We start from the raw sequence: 23,837 nt of genomic DNA, 5'->3' as shown, positions 1-23,837 counted from the left end.
GACTTCTATTTCTCTAAACCATGTATGCATTTCCTTTTTTCTCCTTAATTACGCTACCTGTTGACAACAGGTGTAACAATGGCAAATTGAACATCTTTATTCCAAATGACTTAACGGAATTTTCAATGTTTTTTTTTAAATTTCCTTGTCATTCTCAACGACAAGGTTTAAAACAGTATTTTTTACAGTAAAGGATGAAAAATTTAAAATGATAAATCAAAAGGTCATTCTTAAAGTCGACGGTTAAAGTATAAGTAAACATTTCGAACCATTACTAACGTCTTGACATGACATAAAAATTTACAGCAAGTAATACATATACAAAACTTGAAATATTTAAAAACTGTTAGATTTTAAACACCTGTTAAAGGACAGATTGAGCTCAATCCCCATTTCCTCAACCCTCTCTGCTCACTTAGGTAACCGTGCCCGCCATTCCTCCCAACTCACCCCCTAGGAAACACCTTCCTCACAGACTGCCCATGATAATCTGGAAGTCATCATATTTTCATGAGGACATGTAGTGTAATAGTACACCTCTCCCCCCCCCTCCCTGACCACTCCCTAGCATAGCAGCTTTATCCTTTGTATATAAGACCATTGCATTCATCCCTTCATTACTCTTTTCTTTGGTAAACTAGTTTTGTCGTCATACAATTCCTGATGTTATAGAGATCTAAATTGTAAACATAAGAAATAATACGTTAATTCAGCCAGTAACAAATAACAAGCAAACTCAATGTATTTTTTTAAAATGGTCGTTTTTGTTTAAATGTTTTGATTATTCCAACTTTTAATAGTGGCAGTAATTTAATTCTTATATTAACTTCATGAAAACTATATAGAACCGATTTTTAAATATAAAATTGCTTTTTGTCCCTAAAACGTTGACGTGTCTTTTACCATTTGTCCAAAACCACTTTTTTTTAGACATCATTGTTCTTGGAGATAAAACTTTTTTTCTTTTGTTTTTGTTTAAGGTGTTGATAACAAGCCAGTTAAATTGGATATCATAACAGCTGCTTTATGACCAAACTGCCCAGAGGCTGCAGTGAAGGAAGTCTACATTGGACAAGATGGAGGAAACCTGGTTAAAAAACTTGATGGTAAAAAAAAATTCGAATTATGATCAAACCCAATAAATTGTTTCTATCCTCCAACACCCAACATCCATTTCCATAATTATCCATTATTAATCCTTCATCTTCACCTTCAATCCAAACCAATTATCATCACATTTCTTATTATTCATTCACATGATTTATGTATTAAAACTGATTGTAATTATTAACATCACATCACAAAATATTGCATTACTCTATTCGTCATCTTTCATTGCCACATCATTGTATTAACTATAACCAATTCCTCTCTATTTAATACATATTATAGACCCCTGTCCATTTCAAGCACATCTTTCAATATCATATATACTTATTTTTAGTCCATTTCATGCATATCATGAATTCATTTATATGTATCTATTCATAATTTCTTGCATATTTATTAAATTTGTTGGATATTTATAGCTCATATTCATGATTTTGTCCATATTCATAAGAATATTAATCAGTTGAATTTCAAAATTTAATGCATATTTAACACATTTTTTTATATTTATAACTGTTCTTGCATATTTATTTATTTATTTTCATCGATTTTCATGCATATTCATGAAATTAATCCATACTTTCATGAATATATGTTAATGATTTAATGTATATTCATCAAATTTCAGGCATATTCCAGATTGATGCATATTCATAATTTAATGCATAATTGCATATTCATCAAACCATGCATATTTCATGATTCCGTGCATATTTATCGGTTGATGCATATTCATGATTTAATCAGTAATTTAATGCATTCAACAAATTTCATGCATATTTATAAAAATTCGTAGCAAATTGTATATTCATGATTTGATGCATATTTATAATAATTCATGCATATTCATAATTTAATGCATAATTGCATATTCATCAAACCATGCATATTTATCAATTTCTGTCCATTTCGTGCATATTCATAATTCCGTGCATATTTATCGGTTGATGCATATTCATGAATTTAATCCGTAATTTCATGCATATTTATAGTAATTCATGCATATTTATAATAATTCATACATATTCATAATTTAATGCATAATTGTATATTCATTTTCATGCATATTTAAAAAGAAATTAAGTTCTATGCATATTCATGATTTCGTTTATATGTACGATTTTCATGCAAATTCATTAAATTCATGCATATTTATAGATTTTCATGCATATGCATCGATTTCTGTCCATTTCATGCATATTCATCAATAAAATGAATATCAATTTGCATAATTGCATATTCATCAAACCATGCATATTTATCGGTTGATGCATATTCATGAATTTAATGCATATTTATAATAATTCATGCATATTCATAATTTAATACATAATATATATTATTTTTAACAAATCATTAAGTTTTATGCATATTCATGATTTCGTTTATATGCAAATTCATACATATTTATAGATTTCATGCATATGCATCGATTTCTGTCCATTTCATGCATATTCATCAATAAAATGAATATCAATTTTCTTCCAGATCATGAAATTTTATGCATATTCATCAAATTTAGTGCATATTTATGACAGAAATTGATAAATATGCATGAAAATGAATATTCAATTATGCATTAAATTATAAATATGCATGAATTAATATAAATATGCATCGAACATATAATTAAATATGCATGAATATACAATTAGCTATGAATTCGTATGAATATGCATGAATTATTATAAATATGCATTAATTACTATAGATATGCATGAAATTACGGATTAAATTCATGAATATGCATCAACTGATAAATATGCATGGTTTGATGAATATGCAATTATGCAAATTGATATTCATTTTATTGATGAATATGCATGAAATGGACAGAAATCGATGCATATGCATGAAATCTATAAATATGTATGAATTTAATGAATTTGCATGAAAATCGTACATATAAACAAAATCATGAATATGCATAAAACTTAATGATTTTTTAAAAATATGCATGAAAATGAATATACAATTATGCATTAAATTATGAATATGCATGAATTATTATAAATATGCATGAAATTTCATGCATATTCATCAAATTTAGTGCATATTTATGATTATATGCATATTCATAAGAATTTCAGGCACATTCCGCAGATTTCATGCATATTTATGTATTTTCATGTCGGTACATTTAATGCATATTCATCGATTCCTGTCCATTTGATACATAATTATCAATGTCATGAATTTCATTGCATCTATATTCATCAATTCCCCTCTATTCATGCATATTTTTCAATCTTATCTCATTTCAGAGAATAAATTTATCACAGCACATACTTTCAATATGGTCTCTCAACCAGAAATGAACAAGAGAACAAGTTACAAAAAAAAGCCATTCTATAATATTTCAATAAGCCCTTTCAAAACATTTTGAGCCTCAACACAAAAATCACAAGTCTTAAAGTTTCATTCCTTTATTCATCTTTAACGTCAAACGTAAAATGTACAGGACTCTTCATATAACTTCACATCGTCAGAAATGGTAAATGACAAGAATTCAAGAGGAACAAATTTACTATTTATAAAGAGTTGTCTTGGAAAGCTACTTATGGAAGAAAGATGCTTTATTCTTAATCACTCATGCCTTAAATATATCAATGGTGAAATCAAGAAGAAATGACTTGCTTTGAAACCGAAATTATTGAAAATAAACCTAGAGAAATGAGTTCTCAATAAGTTTTCTGTAAACTATGAATGAAGATATATAATGTTATCGTAGATTTCACAGAAATGCTGTCTGAATAACTCTAAAAAGCCTAGCTGCCGTATGAAGTTTTCTTTTTATTCATTCAGGTGAGGTTGGAGGGTAGATCAGTTAGTTGGTAAATAAACACCACAATGTAGTTTGTGGAATGACCTACAAATACAAAGACACATTTTAAAACCCTGAAACTGTAACTGTAAGACATTACCACACATAATGAAGAATTAAGATAAAAAATTAATTGTGTTCTTTTTAACAGCACAATTCAGTTGGTTACCCCAAAATTGGCATGTCTAGAAATACATACAATACAAGTACAAGTACATACAATATCTACTCAGAAATATTTACTTGATGTTTGCAAATAAGTGCTGAATAAAACACAAACTTTCGATTTTGCAGGTAACTTGTTTGTTATTTCCCACTTCATCTATGAAGGAATAGACTTCACAGCCTCCAAGACTTTAAAATAAGATTATTGAAATACACTAAGCAAGAATCGAAAGCAAAGATACTGTGCTTACCAGTGACGGATAAGACCCCAGCACAGGCAGACGTTTTGTACAGTGGGCAAGTGTAAGCAAGGATTCTGAGATATAGTTCATTCGAGGCTCCATATGCAAGATAAAACAATGCTGCAAAGCAAAAGAGAAAAAGGTAAAGCTTTGAAAACTTTACACCGTAGCAAAACAAGATTAAAACCTAAACCTCAATGCTAACATCTAGTTAGAAAAAATAAATAAAGAGAAGATAACTCTAAAAATCCTAAAAAGATATTAAGTCATTAAATGACAAATAAAACAAAAATAAACAATTAACAAAACAATGCGTACATATATTTTTTTGTAACACAAAAAGGTTATAATTTGATTCAAAGCTAACATCAAATTTCTGCTTCTTTCACACAGCATTACTTCTTGCTGAAGAGGACCAAAAATGACAACTTCGAACGAACAAGTGAAAGAATATTCATTGATCTTCATGCATATTCATCTATACCTGTCCAGTTCATGCACATTCATCAATTGCCATGCATATTTATCGATCATCAATTTTCATGCATGTTCAATGCTTTTAATGCATATATTCATAGATTCTCCTCATATCATGTATTCCTCATTTCATGCATACTCTAATGCATATTAATTGATACCTGTCCATTTCATGCTTTTTATTTTCCTTTGTGCACGTTTACCAATGGTTTATAAAAATACCTTTTTCAAGTATGTCACTTATATTGAAAGGAAGAATAGTTTTAATCGTTTGATCCTCAGTCAATTGATATTAACACGAACAGTGAAGAATGACATTAGGGATATCAATGAATTATTCATGTAGCTAAAGATTAAAACTAATTTAAGCAGCGACAGTTTCGATACAAAACCTGATTGTTCAGGTTTTTTCCAGCTCGAGTTACATCACCACCAGACCCATAACAGCTTTCTGTAGTTGCTGCAAAGAAGTCTAAATGAAACAGGGATCATAATCAGCGAGTCCCTAAAATACAAGTTGCTTGGCAATGGGCAAAAGAAAATCAGAGCCAGAGGTAGCAGTCGACCTATGTAACACCGGTTGCATGCTCTACCCAATGAGCTCACTCCATCATATCATGTATTTGTATAAACTGAGATGCACCACTTTGTAGTGCGCCCAGGACCTAAATATACGACCTAGATCTCCAGTGAGTTCTATTAGCTCAACGGGTAGAGCATCCAACCGGTCTTACAGAGGTCATAGGCTCGATTCCTGCCTGGGACTCTGATATTTCAGTTGGCCCTTTGCCCGTTGCCAAGCAACTTGTATTCTATTCTTCTCATGTGCACATTACACCTTTCCATCATATCAAGTATCAGTGAGTCCCGATGTGTGCTGTTCTAACTGATCTCCTTTCCCAATGTACTCGCCTCAACATCAAACGTGTTTTGGATCTGCTAGATTCAAGTAGCATGTAAAGATTTGAATTTTGTTCAATAAAATTTCTCAGTGTTGTGGTGGTTTGTTGTTTTAGTTGGTAAGTGAATTAGCACTTCCATCAGTCCCCCTTATAAGGACTTAGAATATACACTGGCCGAGAATTAAAAAAAAAGGTGTGCAAAATATCTACCTACCCCTTGTGATTACTAATGACAGAAGCATTGCCCAGACAACACTGTGAAACACCTAGACAAATTGTGAAAACTAGATATTTTTAAGGTATTTGCCTACCTTGACGACTTTTAAGAGAGAATTAAAACCATCCACTTCTTGTCCAAGTAAGGTAGTCAACACCTCCCTTACCATCAGTCTGAAAATGAAACAAGCACGCTTCAAGAGAGAAAAACTCTCTTTTCTTTCTGATTTCCCCTTTAAACGTTCCATGCCCCTTCTTGTCTCAATGATATGCATTCCAAGATCTCTTTGGCTTCACCTTTGTTTTACGACATACTTGACAATTAAGGCAGAAAAAAAGCTGTGTTCACTAAGGTTCTTGCTTCATTTTAAAGTCCGACTACGATAAAAAAATAAAAACAACAAAAAAATCAACTTAACAGATTAGAGTGTAATGTGAAGTGCTAGTTTTCTACCCCATACGAACCATGTGAGCGTTAGCCCTACTAATGTAAATAGGCCCACACAAGGACAGAAAAAAAACTCTGACCAGGGTGGGAATTGAACCCACGGCCTTCGGATTAGATCACTGCTACTCTACCGAATGAGCTACAAGGTCAGACGGGAGCAAGCCATGGGAACTGAAGATGTGAAAGTCACGGATACAAGGAAGGATTACGCGTTTGCAAACGTTGTCCGTGAAGCACTTATCTTTAAACTAACTTAACAGATTAGAGTGTAATGTGAAGTGCTAGTTTTCTACCCCATACGAACCATGTGAGCATTAGCCCTACTAATGGAAATGGAACCACACAAGGACAGAGAAAAACTCTGATCAGGGTGGGAATTGAACCCACGACCTTCGGATTAAATCACCGCTGCTCTATCGACTGAGCTACAAGGTCAGACAGGAACAAGCCGTGGAAACTGAAGATGTATTTCCATTAGTACATGTAGGGCTAACACTCACATTGTTTATATGGGGTAGAAACCTAGCACTTCATATTACACTCTAATCTGTTAAGTTAGTTCAACTGTAAGTGGTACATGGCCAACGTTTGCAAAAACGTAATCCTTCCTTTAAAAAAATCAGTTCTCTTTTTTCCTTGACATTTTGAAATTACTTGCATCGAATGATTTTGGGCATTCGATGCTTGTTAAAACAGGCGAAATGAAATATTTTCAAGAGGAAGACTGTTTTTTTTAACTCCTTTTTTTCATTTAACAGTCTGCCATTATTCGGTGCGGTTTCAACCAAGGAGCTGGATTGAGGAGAAAGTGGTGCCGTTTACTCATTAGCTTTAAAATGCAGTGTGTGAATGCGGCTTAATTAGTATGCAGAACACGAATTTGACAATCTGAAAGCCAAAAACTTTCGTGCTGCATACTAACTGAGCCACATTCACACAATTCATTTTTAAGGTAGTGAGTAAATGACGTCACTTCTCCTTGATTCAGATCGTTGGCAGCTCGGAACCGCACCAAGTAATAGCAGACTGTTAAGTGAACAAAGAGGAGTTAAAACAAACAGTCTTCCTCTTGAAACTACCACAAAAACTCTCACCTGTTGAGAATTCAACACTAGTACTTTCAAAATGTGAAGGAAAACGAGAAGTGATTTTTGATCGTAGTACCACTTTCATTGGGTATAAATTACCCCTCCTTAACTTGTTATCCAGCTTGATGTAAATGAACGCGTATCTGGAATAAGTTCAGTGAAAGCAAAATAGCAGAAAGATTTGACTGTATATCCTTTACTAAAGCAAGCCGGAGAAGTGAGGACTCTACTAAAATGAAATCTTCACTGACAGATGAAAGCAACAAGGAAGCTCCCTCTCTCGGTATTAAAAAGAAAAACACTTAAAACCTAAAAAGCCTGGAACAAGCTTCCACATTTGTTTCTGTATGGACGACTGACCTTGTCCTTTCTCATTGATTTCCAAGTCCTTGTGACCCACGACTCTTCAGTCTTCCCTCAAACATAGCCTTGCCTGCCTTCTCCATACCAAGAGTAGCAGGTAATTTATCGTATACAATCTCATGGCTTGTTTTACAGTTTCCTCCATTGGCCAAACACAGCTGCACCTCCAACACTGAACTTATCAGGGCATTAGTTTCTTGAGTCTGCAAATAACAAGATTGTAGTTAAGTTAACTATTTGTAAACGTAATCACATGATTTCAAGTGCAATTTGGAATAAACAAGCACGAGTAAATTTTTTCAAAGACAAGCAAAATTTGTAACAAGTGCTTATTTATTCTAAACTTCACAAGAAAAATCATGTGATTACTAACAAAGTAATAACTGAGAGTGCGGTTGTTACAGCAAAGTCTCAAACTGAGGCCTTGCTGATCGCTCAGTCAACAGAAAGGTTCCAAAGAAGAAACAACTAAAATAATAATCCATAATCGGCCCATTGGCATCACGGGAGAATAATGCCCTGGCATTTAGCTACTCTTAGCCAATCACAGCATGCATTATATCGGCCAGAAACATGAGCCATATAATAATTATTTTCTTTCTTCCCCAACTCAACATCACTTGCATCCCGGAATACTTACAATTATTAAAAACTGGATCATTGGATAATGCAAATCGAGATTTTTGATTGGCTAAGCCATCATGGGTTATGAGCCATTATACCATGATCTACAAACACGGCAAGCATATGCATAATTTTGTGGGCCTTTTTATTTTTATTGTAGTCTAGTTTTCTATATTTTGGGGGCGTTTTTAATGAAACAATTATTCCACTCGCACTTGTTGGATATGAGATGATTATAGCCAACTCGGTGCTACGCGCCTCATTGACTATCTATCATCTCATATCCAAAGCGCGCTCATGGAATAATAAGTAATTAGTGATTAAGGCGGCTCAAACCAGTTTCAATACTCGCAAGAAACGTTATTATTAGAAGAATTGACACTACAACACTTTATCACTTAACAGCAATGTTATGGTACCACATATTGCTGAAAAAGATTCTGTCATTTTTTTAAAGTCAAAAGTTACCGTGGCAACAGGAAAGCCCTGCAAAAACACCCCCATATTTTGGCTTTCGCTGCTCATATCTCAAAAACGAACTTGATGACCCCCATTTATTATTTCTGAAATGTAATCAGCATGCCAGAATGAAACTTTTGCCAACTTTAAAACAATTCTGTCAAGCGGACTCAGAGCCACCTTACCTAATTGCAATTTTAAGATAGCTCTGAATCTGCTCCACAGAATTTTCCTAAACTTTGCAGAGAGTTTTATCTTGACGTGCTGATTACTTTTGTGCAATACAAAACTGGGGTCACCGAGTTCGTTTTTCAGGTATGAGCAACTAAAGGTCAAAATATAGGGTGTTTTTGCAAGGCTTTCCCGTTGCCATGGTAAGTTACTACGTCACAAAAATGACTGCATCTTGTTCAGCAATACTTGATGTTTCACATGGTACCATAACATTGCTGTTACATGATAAAGTGTTGCAGTATCAATCCTTCTAATTCTCTTGAAAGTTGAGCCACCTTAATGTCACAAATTAAGTAATTAATTAGAAACTAAATGTCATAATTGTCCAGTAAACGATGTTCCTCAAGTAAAGATAAACACCTAAATTTACCTTTACCAAAAACTAACGCTAAGGGTTTGACAGGGTTCCCATGAAAACAAGAGAGCATTAAAATAAGCAGAATGAAAAAACCAATGGTAAAAAATTGTTGTCATCTTGGTGAAAATCGAAAAGAAGCTAACAAGAAAACTGAGTAATTAGGAAAGAAAAGAACTCAACGTTTCCAGTGTCATCTCTGCCCTGATAAATGACAGGCAAAATATTTGCATCCCACCCCGGTGGCCAACTGACCTTGTCAACCTAATGGATACATATTTTTGTAGTCTGTACTCTCTCACCTGGAAAGCAATGTTTGTGTTGTTATGCATTTCAAATATCTCTGGCTCATCACCAATAGGTATACTACCAATATAATCCCTCTATTCTCGGAGTCCAGCTTATCCAGGAGGAAAAATACATGTACATACCTAGAGACACCATACAAGAAGGGTTAACCACAAATTAAGTGCTACTATTTCCAATATCAGGAAGAAAGTTCTCCTCACTGTTCAATAGGTTTTTGACTGTACAAGCTGGGAGATTAATTTAAACATCCAGATGCTTTGTTGTAGTGATGATTTTGCTCCAAAATGGTGGGCACGTGAATCTATTTTGCTGCATTCAAGCAGCTCTTGTTACCTTGTCACAGTCAAACATTGTTTAATTCTGAGCTATAGTAAGAGGCAGATTAGGACTGGTTTTCAAGCTCAAGCCACATTTTGAGACTATTTCTTCCATTAGAATTAGTTTATAACCATAAAGAGGTGAAAATAATTCTTACAATAAAATTCGCATGAATTTTTCAAAGAAAACGTTTTTACCACAAAGTTAATTTAAGAAACACTTCTTTTCACTTTCATATTTCCTGGGCCCTGCTATCTTGAATAGTAGTGACGGGATACATTTACAGAGAACTTTTGTATATTATAACAATGTGGCAAATATTTTTAGCGCATCACAATATTTAATTCAATTGCTTTTCTAATACAAACCACTTCAAAGAAATTTACAACAAATTTGGTTGTAGACATTACTTACTACGGTTTAAAGTTACCAATGCGAGGAGTTGGGATCCCTTAAAATGGCTCACACCAGTTTCAACATGCAATTTCAGGGAAATGTATAATTGGAATGATTAACTCAACCACACTGTTTCACGTTACAACAATGTTATGGTATCATGCAAGACACCAGCAGATTAACCAGGTGATTTCATTAAGCAATTGTTGCCTTTCATATGGTACCATGACAAACACTGCCATTTTGTGCAACAGTTCTGTACATTCAATCGTTCAAAATAGGCCACTTTCAAAAATACCCGTAATACTCTTTGTTTGCCCTCCAAAATTTTCCTTAAGCATTGTTTCCAGTTTCTCTTGGGATTTACAACGGTCCCAAGAGAACATTTTGGATAGCAAACAAAGAGTATTATGGTATTTTTGAATTCGCCTATAGTACAGATTGTTGACAGAATTCAAAGTAGTTTGAGCACTTAATATCACTGATTGCTACAACGTTATAGTATATACGAATAGAATTCTGAAAATTTAAAAGGGCCTAATGGATTACAGAGACATGTATCCTTAAAATACCCTCTCTTGATAAGAAATTTTCAAAAGCCTACAATTACACACTTTTCATAAGCTGGCTAAGGCTTTTTCAGAATATGGGGTTCAGTCACCTCAACAAACTTTTCCACTTTGTTTTTTTCTCTGAAATCGTCCAAAATGTATTTTGTGCTTTTAGAAGTCTTTGATTGAAAATTCACTTTTTTATTTGCTTTGAGAGTGGTCACCCTTTGATCTATAGCAGAGCATTGAAGAGGAATGGGTTCGATACTGGGTTGACGTAACCGACTGCTTTGCATTGGAAGAGTTTTTTGAAAACAGTGATGCAAAGGAATTTGTGACGTCAACCCATTCCCCTTCATTGCTCGGCTATGGATCAGAGTGTGACCACTTTTCACATCTTTCAAAGCAAATAAAAAGTGAATTCAATCAAAACGTTCTAAACACAACACAATGAAGAATAAATAAAGTGGAAAAGGATGTTAAGGTGACAGGCACTTTAAGCCAAAGAGCTTGGTACATGGAAAAATTGACACAATTTACATTCTCACCTGGTCAAGAAACTTTAACCATTTTCAAGAATCTCGGCCAAGAAAGAATCTTCCAAGAATGGTCGTCAGGCATCGCTGATCCCAAGCATCAGTAACTTGTCCTCCACATGTGATCTGTGAAAAACAAATAAATAATAAACATGAAAACCCCTGAGTTCTAGTTCTTAACCATGCAAGTAATATATCTCGCTTAGTGCCTGATCTGCTATTACTGAAACATATCAAATAAAGTTGTAAAACAGTGTTTAGGCTTGTCCAACTTTCTTGAGTCCATTCAAGGGTGAATTAGAAAAGACTGTTTCTCAATTAATTTGCAGTCTTGCCCCAGCAAAGTCACAAATGAACTTATTTTTAGATACATGTACACTTTTCATGCAAAAACAAACAAAGGGCCACCACTTTAACCAATCAGCAGAAGCCATGTCACATGTGACTGCTTCCGCCATGTGTTGTCAAAAAAATAGACTCATTTGTGACTGTGCTGAAGAAACCACCCAAGCCATAAGAACACTCTTATCTAATTCACTCTTGGTTCATTACATAGTTCAAGCAGTCACAGGTTCTTTTTTCTTGTCTCACAAGAATGCGATCCTCGCGATGTTATTACGTGTTCCATGCACATACCTTGCAAGGATCCCGTTCTTACTTGACTGTCAAAGAGGAAAATAAAACTGACAGCATTCTCCATCACCTTCTTTGAAAGGTGGCCTACTACAGTTTTTCGAAGAAAAAGATAAAGATTTTGAAATCTGTGAAATTAAAGCAAGAGGATGTCTCTTTTGAATTGTTAGTCACTGCAATTGATGTAAAATTAATGTAATTTTACCTAACAAATAAAATAATGGAAATCATGGGGAAATGCTAAATATAGTGACGGAGCTCTTAGAGGGAGACACGAAACTAGACATTTCAAAGACCTTTTTCTCAAAAACTTGCCCTACAACCCCACCTCAAAATTTCAGGATTTCCTTAGCGAGAAGAAATAATGAAGTATAGAAATAAATAGTTTCATCTGTCCGACAGTTCTTTTGCAAATGGCAAAAACATAGATTTTTGTCTATTTTAACAATAACTGAAAAAATGTCTGATAGATCTTATCTAAAAATGTTGGCGGTTTGGTCTTCATATTGTTTTAACAAATTCCCAAGACTTAACCCTAAATATAGTGACTGAGCTCCTAGAGGGGGTGAAAACTAGACATTTGAAAGACTTTTTTCCTCAAAAACTTTGTGTACAATCCCCCCTTAAAATTTCAGGATTTCCTTTATTTAGCGAGAAGAAATAATCAAGTATAGAAATAAATACAGTGTAGTTTAATCTGTCCGACAGGTTTTTTGCAAATGGCAAAAACAACTAGATTTTTGTCTATTTTGACAATATCAGAAAAACTGTCTGATAGATCTTATCTAAAAATGTTGGCGGTTTGGTCTTCATATTGTTTTAACAAATTCCCAAGATTTTGACCCTGGTCGTACATCTAGTTTTTGAGAAAAAGGCCTTTAAAATGTCCAGTCTCTAGTTCCCTCCCCAAGAGTTGGTCACTATATTTAGCATTTTCCCCTAATTTGTATTTTTTTGTTAGGTAAAATTGCATTTTACATCGATTGCAGTGACTAACACTTCAGAACAGACATCCTGTTGCTTTAATTTCACAGATTCAAAATCTTGATCTTTTCCTTCGCAAAACTGTAGTAAGCCACCTTAAATGTCTTCTCCCCAACAACGCATCTACGATATTAAAAAACGTCCCCCATTCAAAGCAAAATGAAAATGCAACCAGTAGAAAAATGGACCAAACATAAATTTTTTTGGGTTTGGTGCACCTTACATTAATCTCCCTCCCACAAGCAAACTTGTTTTACAATTCTTACCTCAAAATTTCGCCAGGGCAAGATGTGCAAAAGTTATCAAAACTTGCAGTGATTTGGATCCACGACCGTGATGTAATAGGCATGGATCTATTCTCAATTTTACGTCACAAACTGCTTTGCAATACAAAATTTCTTCAAAAAAAGGAATACAAAGCAGTTTGTGACATCAAATCAAGAATAAACTCATGCCTTTCACATCACAGTCGTTGGTCCAAATTACTGCTACATTCTAGTTCTGCCAAGTTTATGTGGCTTACACAGCACAGAAAAGCAAAATTCTGGGTAACAATAATTTTTGTGTCATATGTTTGCTTTGGATGGGGAGATTTACCGGTATATTAGAAATGAAACATTTTTAACTTCAGGTGCACTTCAAGACGGCTCAAACCAGTTTCAACAATTTTAAAGGAAAGGTCTCATTAGAAGGTTTGACCAGGAAAGGTAAAATCCTCTAGAAAGTTAATAAGATTTTCTCGAGCAGGTTGAGCCTGAGGGCCTGCGAAGGTAGCTGTGAATCCACTCCAGATAATTTTTTTAACTTTGCATCACTTTCCAGAAGTAAAAATTGGGAGTAACCAAATTTACTTTTTAGATCTAAGCGCTTATGACAAGAAATAGGGCTTATTTGAATGGCTCATTTGTTGCTATGGCAAACTATTACGTCATTTTTCTAACATATCTTGTTAAGCAATTATTGGTGTTTTATGCGGTACTATAGTATTGCCGTTACATGGAACAGTTGTGTAGATACAATCTAAATAGTACAGCTTCTTGAGGGTGCTGAAACTGGTTTGAGCATCGTTAAGGGGCACCTCATGAAAGACTAAAAACAGGACTGAACAGATAAAATAAAAATATCTGATAATTTATGAAAAAAAAACAGTTCTTTTTTTATAAGTTCCATGAAGGAATCATGGATGTGTTACTGGGCAAATAACACTCACCATTTGTTCGCAAAACTATATTGAATCCATTCTGTTCTGCTTTTGCTCTGGTGGTGTCAACACACCTTATTAAGTTTATGATCTCCTCAAGAATAGCTGCAACTGCCATTTTATAGAACAAACCTTTTTACCAGGCCATTGACAAAGGTGAGAGCATCCCAAGGATTCTTTCCTTCTGCTACGAACATCTTTAAATTGTCCAGAGCGCTCTCTTGATCCAAGTCGTTGAACTCATACTGTTTAATGAACATCAAAGGAACAACAGTCAGTACCAGCATGACCATTGTTCTAGGGCCAAAATTTGTACTTAATTAATAAATTAATTATAATTGATAATAATAATAATAATAATAATAATAATAATAATGATAATAATGATAATGATAAGGATGATATCAATAATTACAGGAATAATTAAGCAATAATAGTAATGATTATCGAGGTTATACCTGGCTAAGCAAAACAGAAGCCCATATTCCTTAATTACCCTGATACTATTTGGGCATCATCTTAAGAAAGGAGAGACTTTTAATTCATCAATTTTCCCAGGCAAAGCCATTTGTACAACTCTGACATGTTACACATGTACGGTCACCTTAATGTTCTGACATGAAGAGTTTTTGTATAATTACAACAGGACAACCATAACATGTCACAATTCTTCACGACGGTGACATCCAAAATTACATTTGTATGAAAACAAAAATATGTATTATAAGAGATGTTGAAATTCATTTATTTCGGAAACAAGGTGATTTTCTGCAATTCCATGCCTTAATGGACCCGAAATTCTGTCCCCACTTTCATCTGTGCTACAGAGAGTTTTAAAGCTACAATGTAACAGACAGTAAGAGAACATGCACCTAAGAGTTTCAACCAAAAAAAAATTTAATATTAGAGGTCCTTATTGTTATTTTATTGTCCTTTGCGATCCACAAAATTAGTCTTGAGATAAACACAAAAAGGTGATACATGATATGATGGAAAGGTGTAATGTGCCCATGAGTAGGATAGAATACAGGTTGCTTGGCAACGTGCAAAAGGAGCTACTAGAACTCACTGGAGAGCTATGTACTAGGTTGTTTATCAAAGTCCTGAATGGATAATGTGTCTCACTGGTCTGCAGGCTCTACAAAGTCATGCGCCTCAGTTAATACAAATACATGATATGATGGAAAGGACTGTAATGCGCCCATTGCCAAGCAACTTGTATTTTACAAAAAGGATATATTTGAATACACTTGAATAGACTACCATTCTCAATTGTATTTTCCCAATGGTTGTTATGGAGTGCTCAGGGGGCCAGTACCCGGTACATATTAATTTTACCCCAGAGCATCTTATAATATCCCTTTAACCCTTTGACACCTACTACTACTACCACCACTACCACTGCCACTGCCACTACCACTACCTCTACCACTACCACTACCACTACTACTACTAATAAGAATAATAATAGTAATATTATTATTATTGTTAGTAGAAGTAGTAGTAGTAGTAGCAGTAGCAGTAGCAGTAGCAGTAGCAGTAGCAGTAGCAGCAGCAGCAGCAGCAGCAGCAGTAGCAGTAGCAGTAGCAGTAGTAGTAGTAGTAGTAGTAGTAGTAGTAGTAGTGGTAGTAGTAGTCGTAGTCGTAGTGGTGTTTTGATTTATTTCATTTTCAACTGCAAGTCTGTCTCCACCATCTCCATTGTTTCCATCTTGTTTGAGATGTTTTATTGACGGGAAGAAGTTGGAGTTGCATGAATTTTTTAAAGTATAGTCACAGCGGATATGACGGATACACGGAGACAGCACTTCAGATCTATCAATGGCATATTGATTACCGTCTGCCATCTCCACTGTTTTCATTTAATCTGTGATTTTTGTTATGCCATGGATGATTTACAGTTCAATGAAGTCTTAAAGCATGATGGATATAACGGATACAAGGAGACAGCACTTCCAGATCTCTCAATGGCATATTAATTAGGGTCCTTGAACAGTACCTCGTTATTTAGATGGAAATGTTTCTTCACCATCAACTGTTTTTCTGACTTGTTTGAGATGTCTTGGTGCAGGGGACAATTTTCAAGGACCAGAATTTCTTGAAATAAAATGCATGAATATGGCAGAAACATAGAGACAGCATTTCTAGATAGGACAGAGCTCGAGGAATCACTTTATGATTAGGTTCTAAGAATAATACCTCCCAAAGTAACAGCATCTTTGTCATCTCATGATTAAATTTCAAAACAATTCTTTTGGGTAAGGAACAATTGGAGTTTAATAATTCAGAACTTTTTTTTCAAGCATTAATGGATATGACAGATACACCGGGACAGCACTTATGGTCATGCTTTTATGAGTTAAGAATAGCTTTATCTTTAAGTTCTGTTCAAAAGTAGTTTCACATTTTTGCAAGTATTCTGTTGTTAAGCATTCAATTCTGTTCATGGAATCCTTGCTTGCTATAAAACACATTGCTTGCCCAAATATTTAAAAGAAATAAAACATGCCATTTCAAAGGGTTCCAGTGGTAAATCGTTCTCACCTTCTTAACATTCCTTGCGCATTGCTAATGTCATACTTGGCTCTTCCCTCAGTACTTTGAATTTTTGGGTTCGGATACCATTGCTGGCACGAAGTATAATGAAATTCATGCTTTTTGCACTAGTTTGGATGAGAGCATTCTAATATGCTACATTGAATTTCACTAAATGACGTGAGTTCTTATGATATCGAAATGTGGAAAAAAAAGAGAAACTTCAGAATACTCCGCCACAGCTAACCACTATTATTTCCCCTATGCGGCATCTTTTGAAGAACGAGACTTAATACAATAGAGCCTATTCTTATTCAATGAAATGCAAATAAGTGGCGGGGTATTCTGAAGTTTAGCCGAGAAAACATTAATAAGGGAGCATAGAACAAATTTAATACCTCGACAAATAGTCATGCCAAAAAACGGACGCAGCATATAATCGTTCTCCATTGGAATACTCTTGCATTGCTTTCAAAGCAAGCATGCTTTTCTTTCAAAGATTGCAAGAAATGGAATGTCAGACAGCAATCCCTCCATGTTCAGTTTTCAAAGCTGAGAAAAATTGTTCATTACATACTTGGCTCTTTCTTTGGTACTTTGAATTGCTGGGCTCGGATACGATTGCTGGCATGTAGTGCACTGAACTTCACACTTTTCCCACTAGTTAGGAATAGAGCGTTCTAATATGCTACATTCAATTAATAACATGAGTTCTTATTATGGGAATGTTAAAGAAAACATTAATAAGGGAGCATAGAACAAATAGTCTTGCCAAAAAAAGGACGTAGCATATGATCATTCTCTATCAGAATATCCTTGCATTGCTTTCAAAGTGGGCATGTCTTTCTTTCAAATATTTTGAGTCATGGAATATCAGATAACAGTTTCCATATTCAGTTTTCAAAGCTGAGAAAAATGGTTCATTATGCAGAGTGAGGTATTTGCTATCCATTAAAAGCTTTGAAGCATCTGAATGGAATACCAAAAGCATTTTACTGCGGCTATTTCGTTCAAATAGAATCAATACCCCGAAAAACAAAAAAGGGTGACAGAATTTAGATCAGCTATTAGCTGAAAATGCCATAAAACCGAAAGGCTAAGTTGCTCTCACCAGTTGCAACTGTGATGGCAACTGCTCCTGCTTGCGGCAACTCAACAGTAAGGTATGTATCCTGTGCTTCAACTTGTCACTGTCACTGGAAGTGAATTGTGAGGATTACTTGGCCAGTTTCAATCACATTCTGCACTGATATTTTTTCTGTTTTCCCTGTGTACGTTTTAGGGAATTCGTAGTGCCTTACTTAGCAAGGTCTCGCCGGCTGTCGAAGGAACTCATTCGCTACTATCAGCTAAAATATTGTACAGCAAAAAATGAGGGAATATCTTGTGAAGATCTATGGCGAAACATTTGTCAGAAGCGTGACAAATGCGATGAACGGATTAAGAAAATAAAAGGAGTGGAATTTTTCTTCTCCACTATCGCTGCACTAGAGAGATGAACTAAAGAGAAGAGCGAAAAGGCAAACAAGGAAAAAAGAAGAAGAGGACTACGAAGACCAGAGCGATGAGGTACAAGAGAAAAGCATTAGCCAGCAATAAATTTCTGGATTGCAGTGCAGTCTGCAAACAGCATCTGCGTATAAACTACCTGTGCATTCGACATTATTACAAACAGGCATGGAAGAAAAAGCTAAGGCACTGCGAGTGTGCAAACATGGGGAAGAAGAGCAATCATGTTCACCATTGTGCACAACACTAAAAGACCATAACAACAACTTTATGCAGGCCAAAGTTGACACGTCTTTTTCCAACAGTCTTCAACTGTTGCAAGATCAACTGCTAGGAGCCCTTTGGAGTCAATTCATGCAAGTGAGGTTACAAGTTGTTTGTAGCTCCTTTACTGCCAAGCTTCATACCAAATTGATACCATTTCTAGTGAGTGCCGGCTTGCAATTCAACGTTTTTGGAATAGAAGAATGTAATTTATCTTCAGACATCCAAAACGCCAGAAAAGCCCTTGCGTCGTTGATTGTAGTAGCAGTCAATGACATTGAACGAGCCACAGCGAAACTTGGTTACGCCCTGTACTGTGGCAAGATGTTTAGAAAGGTGAAGACTCCAAGATATACATATCAGCACTGCTGTTCGGTAAAAAAATGGGAAGCAATGATCAGTACAAAGAAACGATCATCAAGAATCTTAACAAGTTAGTGTAAATTCTTGGTGATAGAGAAAGTGAGTTTATCAAGCAGATGAGTAACAACTATGACTTGATTGAAGTGAATGGAGGATGGTGCTTTTCCATTAACCATAGAAAGTTTGTTACAAATCCTATCAAAGAATTTGATATTGGCAAATAATCTCCGAGGACATTCATCAAGCACGACACACTAAAGAGCCAAATCCAGGATACTTTAAAGAAATATTAGAAAGTGGCCTCAGCCAGGTGGAAATAGCACACTTTTGCAAATATTTCATCCATCTGTTCAACTGCTGCATTAAATAAGACAAAGAAAAAGTCACGTGCCTCATAGGAGAGCCCAACAGTGGGAAAAACGAGTCTTTTCACGCCCTTCAGGCGCTTGATCCCTGCCAGATACATCGCTATGATCAGCAAAAGGCTTTCAACTAGAGCTTGATCAATGAAAATACTAAAATATTTTACCTGGACAAGGCTCATGCCAAGCTGATGGATCCAGACAACTGGAAAATACTAACACAAGGAGGGCTAACGGCACACAACCGCAAGTACAAAACATCAAGAATGGCAGTCATTAGATGTCCAATGGTCATCACCTGTCACATGGACATGGACTTTGGTGCAGAGCACAACACCGCTATGGATGCCCGCTTAAAAATAGTTCTACTTTAGAAGTCTGACCTCGCCACATGTGGCAGGAGTACAAGAATTCTTGCGGACCAATGCTATGGAATGCATCGTCTGGGCATGTAGTCTTGCACACACTCCAGACGACAAATTATCCCCTCCTGTGCAAGAGACCAGTCCAAAAATGGGTGACAACATCGACGAGGAAGAAAAAGACAGAATAAAGGCCGTACAACTGGAGGAAAGCAAAAGCAAACAGGAAGGCAGTGAGCAAGTGGAACCCATTACGGCCATAGAAGACAGTGATGGACAGTGCAAAGGCTCAGACGTTGTCTCTACATATACGGACCAGTGGGGAAAAAGTCTAGAGAGTATCGAAAGCGGAGGTAACCTGGTCTCCTTGCCACTGAGGTCAAACATGTTGCCGACGAAAGGAAGAGCCAAAAAGAGCGTGCTTGATTGCATGTGCTGGAAGAAAGTAAGGAGTGCTGGATTGCACTAAGTCTTGGAATGATGAGAGGGGAAGATGGCCACCTGCTAGATTCTGTCACTGGCCCTTACCATCCAAATATAGACTGTTCCAAAGAGGAATACCTCTCCAGAACGAAAGAAGAAGAGCAACGACTGCTTGAACAAAAAGCATGTGAGTACTTCAAGAACAAGTGGGAGTTGGAAAAGGAAAAAGAACTCCAAGAGCTCCAAAGAAATGAAGATGCAGCCACAGACCCAGGGATAAAGAAAGCAGTCCATTACATGATGGAAGTAACTGTCGAAGCGCTGAAGTTGAGATTTCAGGGGGAAGAGGTTCCCTGGCTTGCAAAGCATGCACTTTTGGAATGGAGGAAGAAGGCTGTGGATATGCAGTGGGTCTCTCCAACACAAGCACAGCGAGTCAACAGCATCTGGTGTCCCCTACCCTATCCTTGCAAGGAAATCCACTGAACCCAAAGTGCATGGCCAATCATCCACCCCAAAAAGGAAGTCTCAGAAAAGACAGAATCAGCAATCTAGAACTACAGTTCCAAAAAGAGGAAGAATTATCCACTTTTTCAGCCAGAGTCAAGATTAAATGGTGGTTCAAATTTCATTCTCTAACACAAGAATAATTGAATAAAGTTCGCATTTGGTTGAAAAATTGGCTTTCCCTGATATATCTTAGTTTCAATTTTTTCAAAAATTCTTCAAGGTTTCTTAAGAAAACATCCATCCCCAACAAGCAACCCAGTGCCCAAGAAAGGGAGGATAATGGACTTTTTTAGACCTAGCCAACAATAAAAGTCCATGTTATATGATCATAAGTTTTAAACAAATAGAAAAAGAGGATGTTGAAATTTGTTACGAGGTGATTGAAATGAAAAAGAAAAAAAATAATGTTAAATGCAGTCAATTCATTGTACGCCAACTGAGTTCAGTTTGTTCAATTTGATAAAAACCAATGTTATGATAACTGGAATTACTGTATTTACTGCCTAGATATGTTCGCAGTGAATTTGCTAAACTTTATATCATCAGGGCACATAGGAAACGGATAGTTGACAACATAGGCTTTTTGGTTATTTGTATGATGCTGACCGAGGATCAACTGAATTTCATCTGATACAGGTTTAATGTGGGTATCCTGCCTTAAACATTACTAGATTTTTCTATGCTTTACTACATTTTGATCGCAATTTTCTGATCGCATAAGTTAAAAGAGAGTTCAGTTTTAGTCCTTTTTGAAAATGAAAACCTGGATCTCTAAGAACAGCTGTCCAATTTCCGAATTCATGGCAAGCTAGTCCCATCTTCATATATTTAACCTCTTCAGGAGTGAATAGTAGAATTTTTCTTCCCCTCAAACAATCAGGTGTTTCGAGGCCTGGTTATGGCTCTTGAACTTAGTGCGCGTAATGAAAATGTGGAGCTGGCCATCTCCACTATTTGTCGGTAACAGTTGGGTGAACCGTCATTCTTTTCTGAGTGAACCATTTGAACAGTTAAATACTGGTAGGTCATTGGGCGTGAGCCTTTAACCTTGATCAACAGATATACCGCAAGAAATTTTGTTGCAAAGGACAACTCCACTGGAGATACTGTACCCAGTTTATCCTTGCATGCTTTGAGAACAGTCTCGTGGTGTGGCAAGTAGCGTGTAACAACCTCCAGAAGCTCTTCTAGGGTGGCCCAATGTCCCTTGGATTCTAGGGTGTCTGCAGTGTCAAGTTCATTTGTCTATTGCAATGGCATCATGTTTTAGGGACGTAGGTTTCTGTAAACGACAAACCCCTCAACACAACCTCGGATGCTCCGTTTACTTTTCTGAAATCCATCAGTTTGGCAATGGCATCCAAATAATCAAAGCGCCACACGTGCCCAAGTTTCCATCCATCCTGTATTGTATCAACGATTTTGAAGAGTAGATTAGCTGAGCACAAACTAAAGTCAATTATGTCCAGAGAAAGTTCTTCTTTGCCCTTGCAACAGAATTTTAGAAACTTAAGACGATTTGTTGTGCTTTTCGGTCACTCTCGCATCCTCCACCACTCCCTGTTAGCCAAGACAGAAGTTCTTTCATGATTACAATTGAGCGATCAAATGTAGGTACAGATATTGCTGTGAGGATTGAACTTGTGTCATTTTCTTCCTTTTTGGGACTCGTCCCTTCTTGATTGGGAACGTGCTGGGGTTTTCATCAAAATAAATGAACCAGCCATGTTTTCTCTTAACATGTTTTCTGCAACCTCTTTGAGATACGGAATCCATCATGGTTACAATCTTTCACTGGACAATGAAACAAGCCATCTAAATCATCTTCTTCTAAGAGAAGCCTCTTCAGTTTTGGAGATGCATTTGGAGCTTTTGACCAGTCTGTCTCTGTACTACTTCGTTTGCTTGTCTTGAATCTGGAAATCAACGTTTACTTACCTGTGACTTCTAATTTTAAGCATTCAGCGATTCCATGTTGTTCTTTGCCATGCCTCTTGCTTCATTCATAGTTTTCAACGCATGTGTGCAATATTTGGCCAAGTTCATTTTGATATTAAATACTCTTAAAGAAGCCGGTCTGATTGTTCCACTCTGTGGTTGACATGTCATGACCTCCAGTGCACAACACCCCGTGTCCACTGCATTGGGTACACGACAGTTGCATTAACGACAGTTTTAAATGTAAACAACCATTCAACAATTGCACCTAACCCTATCATTGGCACACGGAAACAACATTCTGTGAACTTTAAAGGGAATTGGCTTAAATTTCCTTTGTACAAAGTGAAGGCTCTGGGCACTTTTTTTTTGGGTCGGGATTGTCCTGCACATCCTTAAGATTTCTTTTGCTCATGGGACTCTCTCGTCGTACACACTTTTCAGAAAAAGTACCCCAAAGTAACATTCGAATATTCAGAGGTGCTCATGATGACAACTAGACCATGGAAGGCTACCTGACAAACTAGGGGGGTAATGTTTATTATGAATTGTGTGCATGAATTTTGTTTTTTTGTTGCATGCAATATCTGGTCATTGTATTATTCAGAAACACATCTCGTGGGTTAATATTCTCCTGCTATTGTTAAGAAAAAGTATTAAATAGTTTTAAATGCCATGATCATAAAAAATTGTAAAGCATCCCTTAACTGGTTTTGAGGGGAATCAAGTCATTAACACAGTTTTTATGGTCAAAATGATGGTTAATTTCTTCACTAAATTCTTAGCTAATATTTTCGACTTTGCAGTCATCTTAAGGCTTGTGTAAAGTGAAAATAAAGCTACTTATGAGTTAATATATACAATGAACATTTTACCAATAAGCGAAGCTACCAAACCAAGCAGACCAAGGTGTTGATTAGCGATCATGGACCCAGGACTACAACTTAATCATGAGTTCCCTGCTCTTGAATTCATCCTTGGTGTTAATCTGGGGCTTTAGCTCTCTGATGTGAAGGGCTTCAAGTGTCAGTAGGTAGTACTCTCCGCGTAATGACGTTTTTGAGTATGTCCTCATTCTCTTCAGTGATGGTGGTGCTGTACTGTGACAGATGGGACTTCATTGGATCTGCTCTCTG

This window comes from Montipora capricornis, chromosome 5 (genome assembly GCF_036669925.1).
Source record: "Montipora capricornis isolate CH-2021 chromosome 5, ASM3666992v2, whole genome shotgun sequence".
In the NCBI taxonomy this organism is placed as follows: domain Eukaryota; kingdom Metazoa; phylum Cnidaria; class Anthozoa; order Scleractinia; family Acroporidae; genus Montipora; species Montipora capricornis.
Note: the sequence above shows the minus strand (reverse complement) of the source record.